At 39.3% G+C, this 17,399-nt stretch overlaps 1 protein-coding gene across 3 annotated transcripts in view; it reads right to left on the reverse strand.

Moving 5' to 3' along the window:
• CDH12 (cadherin 12) overlaps positions 1–17,399 on the reverse strand; it is an 863,358-nt gene that overhangs the window by 556,041 nt on the left and 289,918 nt on the right. For 2 of the 3 annotated variants that reach the window (XM_056520961.1, XM_056520960.1), the window contains exon 2: positions 11,780–11,821. The exons of the other annotated variant lie outside the window; for it this stretch is intronic. The gene's annotated coding sequence lies outside the window, so the exon portion shown is untranslated. The remainder of the gene's footprint in view (positions 1–11,779; positions 11,822–17,399) is intronic. 3 annotated transcript variants of the gene reach the window in all.

The raw sequence follows: 17,399 nt of genomic DNA on the forward strand, positions 1-17,399 counted from the left end.
ATGCAGGTGAGGGAACCTTCGTACGCCATTACAGATGATCGAATCATCGCGGGAGCGAAGCGGGCGATCCGATCATGCATTTTTCTTACTCTACTCCCCCAGATGCCGTGACCTGTATTGATCATGGCATCTGAGGGGTTAATGGCAGACATCCGCCTGATCGCGGATGTCGGCCATTACCGGCAGGTCCCTGGCTGCTATCAGCAGCCGGGAACTGCCGCGCATGACCCAAGCATCGCTCCAATACTCGCGGTCATGTTTAGGATGTAAATGTACATCCTGGTGCGTTAAGTAACACCGCACCAGGAGATACATTTATGTCCTGCGCCGTTAAGGACACTTTGGTTCCCCTCTTGACTGAGGTATTAAATGAGTGTCTATCCTCGGGCACTCTGCCGAAGTCAATGAGCAGGTCAGCAAGGATCATTCTGTTAAAGGATAAAGACCAGTACCGCATTGAGAATTGGCATCCCATAGCGCTTCTCAATGCAGACAGAAAGATTCTGGCAAAAGGGCAGTTTAACCGGCTGATGGAGTTTGCACCCCGGCTCCTTTCGGGGGCTCAGCATAGCTCTGTTTCGGGCCGCAGTACATTTAGTGCTTTACTCAGTGTCCAGGAGGCTGTGGAGCAGAGTAGGGCTGGCAACTGGAACGGGTACTTGCTGTCCTTGGATCTGGCAAAAGCATTTGATCGGGTCAACTATCAGTACCTCTGGTCTGGTCTTCTGAGATATGGCCTGCCGGGGGGGGGGGTTGTTGATTTGCTTAAGACATTGTATGTAGGGGCAGAGAGTTTCCCGCTTGGGAATGCTTGGATTGGCCACTCTATTGAGGTTGGGTCTGGTATCCATCAGGGTTGACCTTTGAGCCCTTTGCTTTATGTGTTTGCAATTGATCCTTTCCTTAGGAGGATTGATTGTGGACTGCTGGCAGGTGTGAGAATGGACCTGGCGGTGCCAAACTCAGCGCTGAGGGCAGTAGCCTATGCTGATGATGTCACCATGTTTGTGTCCTCACAAGAAGAGGGCAGATGGGTGATGTCAGAGGTGGACCACTACTCGGAGGCATCTGGGTCCAAGATCAACCAGGATACGTGTGAGAGTCTCTGGATGGGAGGAAAAGATCCTGGTTTTGATCTCCCAGACACCCTTCTAGAGCCCCAGGAATCTGCCAAAGTCCTTGGCATCAAATTTAGTCAAGGGGATTACCCCAAACAAAACTGGGACAGCAAGCTTAAGATAGACGCTTAGAAGGTGGATTAGTTGAATGGTTGGTCTTTGACCCTCCGGGAAAGGGTTAACCTGATCAGAACATCCCTGCTCCCTTTGCTGATATATCTGGGCAGTGTATGTATGTTGCCAGAACCTCTCTGCACTCGAATCTACAGTGTGTTCTTTCAAATGTTATGTGGAATAGACTGAACCTAGTGAAGAGGGGGGTTACTTACCGTACAAAGAGACTAGGGGGGTTGTGTATGGTCAACCCTGTGGTATTCCTAGTGAATACCTTTCTCAACACCAATATAGCAAACCTCTGGAAAGAGAGGGCTCCTCCGTGGGTATCCTCCTGTAGGGGATGGTTTTGGCCTTTCACCCAGGAATGGGAGACAGGAGGGCAAGTGAAAGATCTCCACACACAACATGGGCATCTCTCAGCTTATGCTACCCTGGTTCTGAAGGTTATTCATTGGTGGGGTCTGGGGATGTGGGAGATTAAGACTCTGTCGAGGAAATTCCTTCACAAGAGGGTCCTGTATTCTCATTTCCAGAGGCCATTGGCTCTCAAGGATTGCTGGAGGATGGTTTAGGGCTTTTGAATTCTATCAGGATCCCCTTGAAGTTTTGGGTCTTGACTGCTTCCATGGGAAACTGTGTGTGAGGGACAATATGAAGCGCAGGAGCTCAGAGGAAAGCATGGAGCATTTTCAGCTTCATTGTCCCTTTAACACAGAGGCTTACAACAGGGTGGGAGCTGCCATTGGTTGGCCTAGGTTGGCCAGTCTCTCCTATGCGGAATTAACCTATGGGGCATTCAGAAACCTTGGAGGGTTGGACTGAAGCACTTTTTTCCTAATTAGCTCAGTGGTCAGGTACTACACGTGGAACGCACGGTGTTTAGTGTCGACACAGTGTAAAATCCTTCCTGTGGGTGAGGTGGTTAGGAACATACTGGGTGACCTGGTGAAAGTGCGTTCTCTGGTGTACGAAAGGCTGGGTGTTGGCAGGGCTTCGTGTTTGTGGAGGGGGCTCTGCCTTTAAAGTGCCTTAGCCTGTTGTCTCCTTCCCTGGTGGAGGGCTCATGTGGATACATTAGTCTTTTTTTGTTTTGTCCTGTAGGTATAAAGTAATATAGGGCTTGTAGGCGCTAAACTTGAGCTTTAGGGGTTTGTGTTGCTGAGAAGCCTGATTGTTGTTTGGTTTATAGTGTTATATATATTTTGTTATTGTTGTAGTCTATGTGTATACTTATGTACTGTATATATTGTTAGTCTGTGTATATTCTATGCACTGTATATACTGTATTGTATATATTGTGTGATGCCACTTGGGGTTTGGGTTTAGGTTGGGTGGTGGGTTAAAAGGGGGGAGGGGGGTTTCTATGGGACCTTTATATATATACAGAAAATCCTGGACTGGATCATGGACGTCTAGTAACATGTACTGGGGGCATGGGATGTGGGACCAGCTCAGGGCCAAAAAAAACTAAGAGGTGTTATTTGGTTTGTGTTGGTTTGTATTATTTTGGTATATATTATTATTATTATTATTATTATTAGTAGTAGTAGTAGTAGTAGTAGTAGTAGTAGTAGTAGTAGTAGTAGTAGTATTGTTGTAATTGTTGTTCTTATTGTTCATTTTGCTATTGGGTTTTGCTTAATTATTAGATTTTTTGGTATTGCAACTGGGCCAGGGAATTCACGTTTAATATTAGTGTACATAGTTTATTAGTATATTATGGTTATTATAGGAAAATGTCTTTTAAATATTGTATATATTTGTTTGTGGGGTGAACCGGTGTTGTATTTTTTGCTGTGGTGTTGGTTTTATGATTTATTATATTGATATGTTCTGTCAGATATGGTATGTTTATGTTTGTAATTATTTATTGATATGTTTAAAATTTTGCTAAAAGATTTACAGCGAGTTTCCCACTGGGAGTTTGAGCTGCAGCAGAAAACTTGCTTCATCTCAAACTTGCAGCGAGAAACTCACTGTAAAAAAAACCCCGCCCGTGTGAATTTGCTCTGCAAAACTACAGCAAAACTACAACTCCCAGCATGCCCTTTGGCCATCTGTGCATGCTGGGGATTGTAGTTAGGCAGCAACTGGAGGCACACTGGTTGCAAAAAAATGAGAGTTTGTTACTTAATTCAGTGTTTCGCAACCAGTGTGCCTTCAGCTGTTTCAAAACTACAACACCCAGCATATACGTCGATCAGTGCCTGCTGGGAGTTGTAATTTTCCAAAGCTGTAGGAAGACTGGTTGCGAAACAGTGGGTTAGGTAACAAAGTCAGTGTTTTGCCACCAGTGTGTCACCAGCTGTTTCAAAACTACCACTCCCAGCATGTACAGTCTATCAGTGCATGCTGGGAGTTGTAGTTTGCAACAGTTAGGTAACTCAGTTGTAGCAAAACTACAACTCTCAGCATGCACTTACAGCTGAAGGGCATGCTGGGACTTGAAGTTATGCAACAGCGTGATGCACACTACTGCAAATCCCAGCATGCCTTTGACTGTCAGTGCATGCTGGGGGTTGTAGTTATGCAACAGCTGGAAGCACACTTTTTCATAGAAAAAATGTGCATCATGCTGTTGTATAACTAAAACCCCCAGCATGCATAAACTACCAAAGGGCATGTTGGGAGTTGTAGTTGTGCCTTCTGCTGTTGTACAACAACAACTTCCAGCAAGCCCTTTTGTGCATGCTGGAAATTGTTGCTAAGCAACAGCAGGAGGCCAGCCTTACCTCCTGCTTTTCCTCCTCCTTCCGCCCCTGACTCCACTCCTAGGGCCCTGATCCCGCCGCCTATGCCGGGGATTGGGGGCCTAAGCCTCAGGTACTTACTCCCGGCACCCGCTCTCGCCCTCCGGAATAGGGGCGGAGCGGATGCCGTTAGGAACACCCCACAGCAGGAGTCCTGCTAATGCGCTACGTGTAACCCTAATCTTAAGTTTTTTTTTTCCTACAGCTTATTAACCTAGTTTGGAGGTATAGTTGTATAATTGCTTTTAGAAAAAAATTTTTGTCTATGTTTAGGCGCAGTTCAGGCGCAAGCAACATATTTTGAGACTTTTATGCACCTTATGATATAGACCGTTTTACTCTTTTTGCCTACCCTTAGAACTCTTTCTTTTTGACCATGCAGTGGTCACGTATTTATCATTTGCAACTTTTGTCAAAAGTCGCTATTTTGTCCGCAAAGGTACTTTTTTAGGGGCAAAGCTACACCACCTACCAGTAGGCGTGAGAATAATTTCTACCTTCCACAGTTCAACCTTTAACCTCTTTTGGACTACAGCGTCCCACTTCCCTTTTATGACACACGCTCAGGAACTGAGCGCAGGTCATAGCTGGGTGGTCCTGGTGGCTATCTGCCATCAGGACCCATCTCTAATGCCCGACCTCACCGATCGCGGTGATGCCCGGCTTTAACCCCTTAGACACTGCAATCAAATTTGATTGCAGCATCTAAAATGCAAGTAAAAATGTCTAGGCAGCTCAGTGAAAGTAAGTAAAAACACCTAACCTGACAAATGCACGACCCGGGAAAGTGTCTATTTCCCTCCCTCACATGCGTCTAGAAAAAGTGTATGTGGTAGAGCTTTTGCCACCACAGCAGAACTGCAAAAAATTCATCATCCTGCTGCACCTTCTTGATAAATAAGATGCACGCTAGTCAAATCTACCACCCAAATAAAAGTGGGAAAATAGCTCTACCATAGACATTCTTTGATAAATCTGGGCCAATGTGTGTATGTGTGTATGTTCCAGCATCATGTCCAAACAGCTAGAGATATTAACATGAAACTTGGCACACATGTTACTTATATGTCAACAACAAACATAGGATAGGCAATTTAACCCTTCCTCACCCTCATTTGCGAGGGTCTGGGTTTTCCTTTAAAGGGGTACTCCGGTGAAAACCTTTTTTCTTTTAAATCAACTGGTGGCAGAAAGTTAAACATATTTGTAAATTACTTCTATTAAAAAATCTTTTTCCTTCCAGTACTTATTAGCTGCTGAATGCTACAGAGGAAATTCCTTTCTTTTTGGAACACTGATGACATCACGAGCACAGTGCTCTCTGCTGACATCTCTGTCCATTTTAGCAACCTTGCATAGCAGATGTAAGCTAAGGGCAGCATGGTGGCTCAGTGGTTAGCACTGCTGCCTTGCACTGCTGGGGACTTGGGTTCAAATCCCACTAAGGACAAAAATAAATAAAGCATGATTATTATTATTATAACATCAGCAGAGAGAACTGTGCTCGTGATGTCATCAGAGAGCATTCCAAAAAGAAAAGAATTTCCTTTGTAGTATTCAGCTGCTAATAAGTACAGGAAGGATTAAGATTTTTTAATAGAAGTAATTTACAAATATGTTTAACTTTCTGCCACCAGTTGATTTAAAAGAAAAAAGGTTTTCACCGGAGTACCCCTTTAAAGTTCCATACAAGTCTATGGGAAATTTATGTTACTGCATAACTTCCAAACGGCTGGAGATATTGCGATAATACTCTGTCACATGTAACATATATATCCACTTAAAATATAGGATAGTTAATTTAACCCTTAACTACCCCCATTTGCCAGGGTCAGTGTTTTTGTTTAAAGTCCCAAATCAATGGGAAATGTATGTTCCCACATAATTTCTGTACCGCTGGAGATATTTCAATAATACCTGATACACATATTACTTATGTAAAATAGAAATATATGATAGTTAAGTTAACCCTTACCTACACCCTTATATAAAAGATGCATTTTTGTTTCAAGTCCCATGCAAGTATATGGGACTTCCAGTACCTTACTCCACAAGCTCCGCTCTGGTTCTCCTGGTGAATGTGTCGGTCCGGCTTGCAAGCCAGACCCCATCTCATAAAGACATGCCCACATTTTAAGCCCCACCCCTTTTATTATCTACCCTTTTTGTGCATCGGTCTGGCTTGCAAATTACGCCCAGTCCCAAAAAGCCATGTCCCCTTCCATATTCAGCTTAGAATATCTTCATCACAAATCAGTCCCACCTGAGGACAGGATATGAGGATGGGACATGAGGTCAGGATATGAGGACAGGATATGAGGAAGGTATATGAGGTCAGGATATGAAGATTGGATGTGAGGACTGAATGTGAGGACTGAATGTGAGGACTGAATGTGAGGGCTGGATATGAGGAAGATATATGAAGACGGGATATGAGGTCGGGAAATGTGGTCGGGATATGAGGACAGCATATGAGGACGGGATATGAGGTCGAGATAGGAGGACGGGAAATGAGGTTGAGATAGGAGGTCGGGATATGAGGACAGGCTATGAGGACAGGATATGAGATTGAGATATGAGGACGGAATATTAGGATGGGATAGGAGGTCGAGATATGAGGTCGGTAAATGAGGGCGGGATATGAGGACAGGATATGAGGTCGAGATAGGAGGACGGGATATGAGGTTGAGATAGGAGGTCGGGATATGAGGACGTGATAGGAGGTTGGGATATGAGGAAGAGATAGGATGACAGCATATGAGGTTGAAATATGAGGATGGGATAGCAGGTCAAAATACTAGGTTGAGATATGATGACGGGATATAAGGACGGGATATGAGGACGGTATAGGAGGTTGAGATATTAGGACGGGATATGGGGTTGGGATATGACAACAATATATGAGGACGGGAGATGAAGCTTCCGTCTTTGTTGATTTTTCTCCCCAACAAGGATTTGGAAGGAAAAACCGGGCATTGCCGGGTACTCAGCTAGTAACTCAATAAAGCTGCAGAGAGGTAGATGGGCAGGGAGCTCCCAAGCATGCTCTACTTGTGCTATCCCATGATCCCAGATATCTGCTTTATAAAAATAAAAGGAATATTGTGCTATATCGTTGTGGTGGCCACAAACAATTCAAAAGGAGGTTGGAGTATATAATTCGTAAGTGACATCTTTTCACATTTTTTAAATTTTTATAGTGGTTTATTGCAATGGTATATCCATTTAAAGAAGATCATCTTTGGTCAGATATAGTATTGTATTCTTTGTATTTCCCACTTAATTGTGGATTTCTTTGCAAGTTAAAACTGGAGATATCTATTAATATTAAGTACTGGCAGAGTGGTTGTTAGAGATTACTTTAAGTAAGATATCAGATTTTATTTATAATAGTTTGGAAGGGAAATGAATAGAGAACAAAATATATTAAATTACTACAATGGTAACTTCAAGTGTGTGATACTTGACATGAAAAAAAAAATCAGAGCTTAAATATAAACCATAAATATACATCATTCTCTAACTCAGCAAAATGCTAAAAATTCTATAAGCTACATAAAAACATACATTTTCTCTATCTAAGAATATTTTATAATTCTTTCTGCACAGCACTTCATAGTTAATAGAGTGATGTTTTATTCAATATCAATCATTTCCATTGGGTAACTCAAAATCGAAATATGTATTTTCTTTATTTTTTATATATATATATATATATATATATATATATATATATATATATATATATCTCACTCATTCCTTATAATTTATTATTCATTGTTGGTGGAGGTCTATACCATCTTAGTTTAGTCAATATAAGAGAGTTATAAAGAAATATTTAACCGAGAAAAATCCATGGTTTTCTTTTATATACCTTCTTGTTAAAGCATCTGACATAAGGCATAATGCACAGTCGCAAACTGTTTTCATACAACTAAAGTAAAACTGCTGAGCTTTCTTAGAGCACGCCACCAGTGAAAAATAAAAACTTCACACTGCTCTTAGATTCTCCTGTTCAATGGCTTTGTGAAGGCTTTATGTTTAAAGCTCAGTCATTTGTGTTGCATAGCTGTTCTTACTGGCAGGAATTTGCTTATATCATCTACAATGTTACAGATACAGTGGAACTAGGGTCCAGTCATGGTCATTGTCTACACCCCTGCTAGCTTACATACAATACCCCTTAACTTTCTCACTCAGCAAAGAGAAAAAAGACAGCTTGTTTGAAGGGGAACTGAAGTGGCGTTGGAAGCAGAACTAGTACTGACTACATTCTCCCTAAAGACACATGGACATCTTGTAATGTATTGTTTGTGTAAGAAATTCAACTTATTTTTTTATTTCTATTAGCAGCAGATATTTAAGGCTCTGTTCCCACATAGTATTATGGGTTATATTTTGAACTGTAAACTGCTGGAGAAAACAGACCAAAAGCAAAAAATAAAGAAATAAATAAAAATAAAAAGGCTGAAAATACAGACAGAAAAATTTTATAGGAACATTGCCTGAATCCTGAAAGTTGTTCATCCATGGATTGGACTTTTTTATTTTTTTTTAGCACACAGATTTTTAAGATGTTAGTATGCTGGTACATTAAGGACACATGGTTCTACCTTAAAGGGAACCTGTTAGGCTGCGTTCACATATATCAGTTGTTCAGCACAGTTTCCCTTTGGCGTGCACCAGAGGGAAAGTGATGATAGAACTGAACCCATTCATTTGAATGGGACAGATCACAATTATCTAGTGTGTCAATTTTAACACCAAAAGGGTGGACATGCCTGAGAGCATTGGATAGGGGAACGCAGAAACAATGGACGCCAGATGCCATGCAACTGATGGCAATTTATAATAAGTTGTGGAATCAGTTACGTTGAGATCTAGGCAGAGTTCGCCTATTCCGGGCATATGTGAACCCAACCTTACTTGTTATATGCTGCCCAGATCATGGACGACATGTAACACTGACAGGCTCCATCATCATAGAGTTGTAATATTTATTTTGAACAGGTTTACATTTTCAGAGCAAATGCAGATGTAAATTTGGCCAATAATAGGGCTCTGAGTCACTGGGGTTATCCCCGGTCATGACTGACAGATCTGTCCCTGTTTGTGTATATAGAGAGAGCTATCAATCAAGGCTGGTGGATCAACACAATGGCGCAGAGCCCTATTCCCCGCAGACATTACATCAATTTTTATCCTGGAAAACCGTTTACAATTAATCATATATTACTGTGATTAGGAAGCCTGTCAGTATTCCATGCTTACCTTAGTTTGGCTGCATAAAATAAGCATTAGGCTCCCTTTAGGGTAGACTGCATTCTTTCATCTTAAAGGGAAACTGACAGATAGATCAACGCCACCAACCTGAATATACAGTTTGTTAATGTGGGTGATCCAGAGTGAAGGGATGTATTATTTAAGCCAATCTGTTCAGCCATTCCAGAGATATATCACAATGTTTTGATATGCAAATGAGCCCTTGACTGTACCAGGTTGGGTATGAAGTCTATGTGCAACGCTGACGCGGGTCCTGTCCACATCACCTCTCTTATCAAGGAGAAGGAGATTAATAATGATGAGCAGGATGGCATTATAGGTGTAGGAATCTTCACACCCACACCTGGTGCAGTTTACAGGTCATTTGCATATTGCTAATTTGTGCTATATCTTGGGAACAGCTGAATGGATTGTGGTAAGAAATATATTGCTTTACACAGGATCCCCTACCCTAATCACTTGTATATTCAGGTTAGTGGACTTGATCCATCTGTCAGTTTCTCTTTAAATATGTTGGATGTGCAATCATACTTTGTACTTTATATTGTACTAATAATAAATAAATGTGCAAATGTTCTTTGTCATTTTATTGCTTTTTTTATATATAAAAAAAAAAAAAAAGTTTGAAAAAAATTAATCTGTGGGATGTTCTGGAAAGAAAACAAGTACAACAAGATCTATTAACCAGAGCCAGGGACCACCCCAATGAATCAGGGCCTTGTTCCTGGCTTAAGTTTAGTAAAATTTGGACAGGAACAGGTCTGATCAATCTGCAATAGGCTGAATCTTATGTCATTTTATTAAGGGAGCCTGTCAGTGTTATATGTTACCCATGGCTTGGACAACACGAAACAGGTTCCATTTAATAATATGCATCAACTAACTTTACTTTATCCTGATTAAAATTTTAACATTCTAAAATATGTAATTCCAATTCTATTGAATCCTATTTACTCTATTTTGTATGGAGATGCTGAAGTAGATGTCCATAAAAAGAAAGAATGAATATAGTGTATTTAGAACATCCTTGTGTATTGTCTCGAATAAAACAATAGTTCAGAAGGGCATCACATGGTGCCATACTTATTGCTTACTGGTCTGTGTCACAAATCCATAGTGTAATCCATCTATTGCTCTAAAGGGTCTGTGCACACAGGGTAGACATGTGTATGAGTCTCAGCAAAAACTGATTTGAGGGTGATTACATTAATTAATCTCCCCAAATGTTTACTAAGGCATGCTATCTCATTTCATAGGAAGCCGTAAAAACACTTTATTGTTCTTTTCTTTTTAACAAATATAACAAAACAAAGAGCTGATAGCATGATACAAAACTAATGACTGTGTCTGGGAATATTTCATTTTAATGTAAAACAAAATCAAGTGATTAAAATGCAAGCATTATATTGTTTGGAATTTCCATATTTTATAAGGCTTTTCTTGTCGACATTCAATTCTATAGCATCATTTCCCAATTGACTTAATGTGCTATTATCCAACAACTGTTTATTGTGTTGTTGTTTTTTTTTTTTTTTTTGTATGTTTTTTTCCTTACATTGTCTTCAGGGAAATGATGAGATCTTCCTAAACAAATGCTTCATACTAATCTCAATACCCTGTGTTACTGAGTCTGAAAACATTCTCAAAAACAGAGAAAAGTACTATGCACATAAATTAAATACTATAAATTGTTACAGCTTATTGTAACACAACCCAAAATTAATTTTTATGAACCGGAACACAGGCTAGTACGTCTAGGGGAGGTGCACAACTACAAGGCTAAGCATGCCAATAACAAATATGCAAAAATGAAAAATAGCTTTGGCACTCACCCCCTTGGATATAAAATGTGACTTTTATTTCATCTTTAGAAACATGCCTGCTGGTTGGGAAAAACTACTCCAGCCAAAGCCAAGAAAGCAACAGCCTGGCCAGAATAAGTGGGGAATCCATGAAACAGGCTGTTTCTTTCTTGGCTCCGGCGGGAGTCGTTCTTTCCCGACCAGCGAGCATGTTTTTAAAGATTAAATGAAAGTCACATTTTATATCCAAGGGGGTGAGTGCCAATGCTATTTTCCTTTTTTGCATATTATTTTTTTAAGATCTATAAAGTCTGAAGGAGAAAACTCAACCAAGGAGTTACAGTGGTGAGAAGTACCCAAATGTCATAAGTGCTGATCAGTCATGAATTTGAATAGCTCAGAATCTTTGACACAGTAGTGCCATGGGATTAGTATAGCTGTAGGGCTAGGTGCTAAGGCTTTCCAAGCTGGCACAGATATCACTTCAAAAGTACTGAGCACTACCACCCTTTGTTCTGGTACTCAGTAGAGGCCCAAGATTCCAGATGCCAACTAATGTTGCAATGACTATATCACCGATAATTTATCATGCATAAAAGCTTATATAAACACTATTTATATCAAAGTAGTTCATTTTTATAAAACATCCAACACATATTGATAGAATATAAGGCTAGTCACTGTTTCCAAAAACGAATGTAGAACTCACCCAGTCTTGATAAGCATGTACACAGTTGGTAAAAGGGTGTTTCTGTAAAACAGAAAAAAAAAATGATGGTCATTATTACAATTATAATTATATAAAAGTGCTCATGTATATGTCCAATGGAGGTTACAGGATAAAAAAAGGGAAAGCCTATACATAGCTACAATCTAAAGGACTAATAGGAGGTTAGGTAAGATATAAACTAAGTCTAAAATAGAAAAGAGACCGTGTTTTGCAAGATGAGAAGTTTTAATGAAGAAACCTGAAAGAAAACATCCAAGATAGATTCTAAAGATATATTTTGCCTAAATAGGTGATTTTTGAATGTTTTAACTCCTTAACGACGAAAGACGTAAATTTACATCTTCTGCCGGCTCCCGCGATATGCCGCAGGGTCACGCGGTGACCCTGCGTCATATCGGGTTGGCCCCGGCGGCCATCATCGGCCGGGACCTGCGGCTAATACAGGACATCAACGATCGTGGTGATGCCCTCCATTAACCCTTCAGACACGGCGATCAAAGCTGACTGCCGCGCCTGAAGTGAGACTATCCCGGCTGTTCAGTCGGGCTGTTCGGGACCGCCGTGGTGAAATTGCAGCGTCCCTAACAGCTTACAGGACACCGGGAGGGACCCTACCTGCCTCCTCGGTGTCCGATCGGCGAGTGACTGCTTCGTGCTTGAGATCCAGGCAGGAGCAGTCAAGCGCCGATAACACTTATCACAGGCGTGTTAATACATGCCAGTGATCTGTGTAAAAGATCAGTGTATGTAATGTTATAGGCCCCTATGGGGGCTATAACATTGGGGGGAAAAAGTAAAAAAAAAGTGTTAATAAAGATCATTTAACCCCTTACCTAATAAAAGTTTGAATCACCCCCTTTTCCCTTTAAAAAAATTAAACAGTGTAAATAAAAATAAAAATAAACATATGTGGTATTGCCGCGTGTGTAAATGTCTGAACTATAAAAAATATATCATTAGTACAAAAAAGCGTATTTGTTGTCACTTTTTATACCATTAAAAAATGAATAAAAAGTGATCAAAAAGTCAGATCAAAACAAAAAGGGTACCCATAAAAACTTCAGATAGCGGCGCAAAAAATTAGCCCTCATACTGCCCTGTATGTGGAAAAATAAAAAAGTTATAGGATTCAGAATAGGACATTTTTTATTGTATAAATTTTCCTGCATGTAGTTATGATTTTTTCCAGAAGTATGACAAAATTAAACCTATATAAGTAGGGTACCATTTTAACTGCATGAACCTACAGAATAATGATTAGGTGTTATTTTATTGAAATATGCACTGCGTAGAAACGGAAGCCCCCAAAAGTTACAAAAGGGCGCTTTTTCTTCGATTTTGTCACACAATATTTTTTTTCCGTTTCGCCATGGATTTTTGGGTAACATGACTAATGTCACTGAAAAGTAGAATTGGTGATGCAAATAATAAGCCATAATATGGATTTTTAGGTGGAAAATTGAAAGGGTTATGATTTTTAAAAGGTAAGGAGGAAAAAATGAAAATGCAAAAACTGAAAAACCCTGCGTCCTTAAGGGGTTAAAGGTTTATAATGCAAGAGATTGGTGAATACATTTGGTGGGGAGTCCCAGAAAGGGGAATGGCTTACAAGTCCCTAAGAGAACATAGAAAGAAGTAGGAATTGGTGACAATTATAGTTGAGATTATTCAGTAAAGAGCAACCAGTGCAGAGACTGGCAGAGGGCCTTCAATGATATGAGGAGTAGTGTTGAGCGGCATAGGCCATATTCGAATTCGCGAATATTCGCGAATATATGGACGAATATTCGTCATATATTCGTTAAATTCGCATATTCGTAATATTCTTGTTTTATTTTCGCATATGCGACAATTCTAAACAAGGAAGAACCAACAAAGTCATTTATACAAACAAGTACAGTGTCCAATGGACACAAATTTTATTGAAATGACAGCAACAATACAAGTGAAGTAAAAACCATTTTTAAAAAGAGGAATACAGCAAAAAAGGGTGATATCACCGCTTCTGCCCACTAAACTGGGTATGAGTTCCTTAATTATGTAGATAACATATGGATTGTATCTAGAGGCAACCAGAGACAATAGTCAGGTTGCAATATGTAAACATACACAATGTATAGTATATGTATTGCACCTATATATTCATAGCAGCAATGGCAACACACCTCACAACGAGGTAAAAAGGTGCTACAGAAGACAAAGTGTTATGTGCATAGACATACAGTAATGGGAACAGATGCCAGATACAGAAAACCATAAGATTATTACCAAATAAGAGCAGCAAGTGGGCAGACACCGGGATAGCACCACTCCAATGTACGTTTCGGTACGTCACCTTCAACACTCCCAGAGTGTATTGTTGCTGTCATTTCAATAAAATGTGTCTCCATTGGACACTGTACTAGTTTTTACTTGAGTGACTCAGTTGGTTCTTCCTTGTTTTGCATTTAATTTTGGAGTTCACAATACAATGGCCCATATTCTTATCCTGGGGGTACATTTCTACATAGATATATAAATCTACCCAGTTGTCTTTACCCCAGTGTGTTGTCCTTATATAATAATATGCAAAAATTCGCATGCCAGTCTCACACAGTAGTATTAGAGCCTTCTTTACACCACACAAGCTGGAAACAGAGAGGGATGATCACTGTGATGTGTACTGTGGAAAAAAAATATTCGTAATTACGAACATATAGTGTTATATTCACGAATATTTGTGAATTCGTGAATATGCGATATTCGCGAATAAAATTTGCATTGCGAATATTCGCAAGCAACACTAATGAGGAGAGGAAGCTGAGGCTCACAGACAGAAGATAATAGGCATGTGATAGGTATCTATAGCATGATCAATATATGTGTGAATTCTCATCCGTTCATTTAATCTCTCTTTAACCTCTAGTAAAAAACTCTCTGAAAGAGATAAGTCAGAATCTTATCAATAGGCAGATCTCAATATAATTATTGGCAGGATAAATCATTGTACATGACTAGGTTGAAGCTGGCCATCTATTGTAGAATTTTTACTATGTTCAATTAAGTCTAGGAGTCTGATGAGTGAAAATCGTTAGAGGTAAATGGAAAATTGTTAGAGGTTAATGGATAATTTTTTGACTGGTCACAATTTTATATTCTGAAAATTTTATATGAATTTGTATGGTCAATTGAGACCTACCATATTATTATCTCCTGTCTATTAGTTTTTGTAGTGTCTGATTTTTGCTAGAGAAAATAATCCATGCCACATTTTGGTGCTGTCTGGCTTTTGATGGGGTTTGTTCCTCCCTAAACTTAATGTACTTCTGTGCACCTGCTGTAAGATATTTCTTTGCTTTCAGTTTGGTGCTTAGACAATAGTGTTATTTGGTGCTTCTTAAGGGTGCTCCGGGATTGAGGTTAGGGCCACCAATATTATTTATCTCCAAAAATTGTAAGCACCAATTGTAGTTCTTTTGTGTCTGACAAATGAAACATGTGCAGCACTCTCTCATCATGTTTCTAGTGCAGTACAAGAATGCCATGTTGACGATGGTGAGTAGGCACTTTGATGCATCAGTATACTGAATAGGTTCTTGAGTATTAGATCTCTGATGCCATTTAGTAGAATAGCCAGAACACACAGCATGGATTAGCATCACCATATTGAAGACCACAGTAATACAGAAGAGATAGGAAAAACAAGTACATGGACACAAAACATAACTGGAAAAATTATCTATCGAATAACTAATGAACATGAAACAGTGCAGAGTCCTGGTGAATTAATGTATTGACTTGCCAATTCTACAATGAAATGACATAAATATTGTTTAGATCTGCATTCTGTTGCTATGTTTCTACTAACAACCAAGCATGTATAGCAACATTTTGTTAGTTATTATGAATAAGTTGATAACTGGGCAGTGTAAAATTGTAGAGTGCTTCTAAGGATCAAAGACATTTTCAAAATTCCTTTTTTTCTAAACTAAAATCCTTTACCTAGTTTCTAGTATTACTCATTCAGCAGGGGTGTCACGAACATGTAGATGTCTGACCAAAATTTTACACCAGCAAAACTTTTGGCATTTCATAGCTGCCTTAAGAAATTATTTGGGCATATTTTGCTAAGTAAGGGCCCATGCTGACTCGGCAAAATACCACTGCTGTCAATAGGTATAGTGTATTTTTATGCGGTCATAGTGATGATTCATTATGGCGCCACCTGCTGCACATCAACTGTTCACCCAGATTTTCTCTTTGCAGACATTCTGTAGTGTGCATGAGTTTTCCTATAACGAAAGACAATGTCAAAATGCCCCATGACACATACATAATGAGTGTCCTCCACTTAAGACTCCCTTCTATGAGCCAGAAGAGACAGCCACTACCAATCAATGGCTCTTGCTCTTCAAACTTGAACTTTCCATCTATTACAGGGACAATAATTTATGTAAATAGTTATCATGCCATTCCACATGGCCCCTGCAGTCGCAACAACATCAGATGAAGACAACTCACAAAGACAGCTGGGACTTTCAAATTAAAATGGTTGTCTATAAAGAAACCATTTTGATAAGAAGGCAATACATTACAAACAGTGATTTATTTGATGCAAGGATCAGTGATTACACTTGATAAAATATGTCATGGTTGGAGAGGAAATAATCATAATATATCTTTAATATTAAAGGTACTTGCTATTTGTTTAGAACTTTGCTATTTAAAAAGATTGCTGAAAGGTAAGTCATCAAAAAATGTGTCTCTCATCAAACCATTCTTAGACAGTTTGATTTAAGAACAAGTTAAATTGATGTAAATTCCCTAGCCAAAATCTTAAAAGTAATTTCGGGGTTTGTGCTGACTATTATAAATTGGTATTGTCTTGTCATCCCTCATTGTGCCAATCACGTTGACAGAACAGCAATTTTACATACTGAATGAACCTTTCAACTGTTTCTCACTTTTTATACTTACATAATCTTTCTTTCTCCCCCTCTGTCATTATTTCATGTGATTATGTGGCACATTTCTTCTTGGCAGGTATACCATTAAAATGCAAAAAAATGATGGACCGAACTATTATAATTGTATGCTTTGCTTAAATGCCAGTCATTCTGCAGCTTTCAGATGACATAAAAGTAACTTTACATTTTAAAGGGCTGCCATTGCTCACCAGCAGCAGTTATTTTAAGGTTAGATATCGTTCATTACATTGTAAATTATGTTGAGTGGTGGCAATGTGGATGTCTATAAATGTCCACTATGTTTTAAAATACAAATCTTAAAGGAACAGTGTTGTATAATAGCACTTAAATAGCAATATAATAGACCAATTTTTTTTGCTCTAATAAGTTGCACAATAAAGGCCAATGGAAAGTGGCACACACTGTTTAAAAAAGTGGTCATAATGCCAACATTAAAATTAGGGCCATATGTTTAAACACTGTGTGCACTGACAGACACTTTTCCATAGACTTTTACTTTGCACATTTTTAGATTTAAAATACAGACATATTTTATTGCTATTTTATGGACATATTTTTGCTTTAATTTTACACTGTGTAAAACTTAATACATGAAAGTATGGACCAGTATGGTCCTGATCTCGTTCAGCACT

The sequence above is a fragment of the Hyla sarda genome, chromosome 5 (assembly GCF_029499605.1).
Source record: "Hyla sarda isolate aHylSar1 chromosome 5, aHylSar1.hap1, whole genome shotgun sequence".
NCBI classification, from domain to species: domain Eukaryota; kingdom Metazoa; phylum Chordata; class Amphibia; order Anura; family Hylidae; genus Hyla; species Hyla sarda.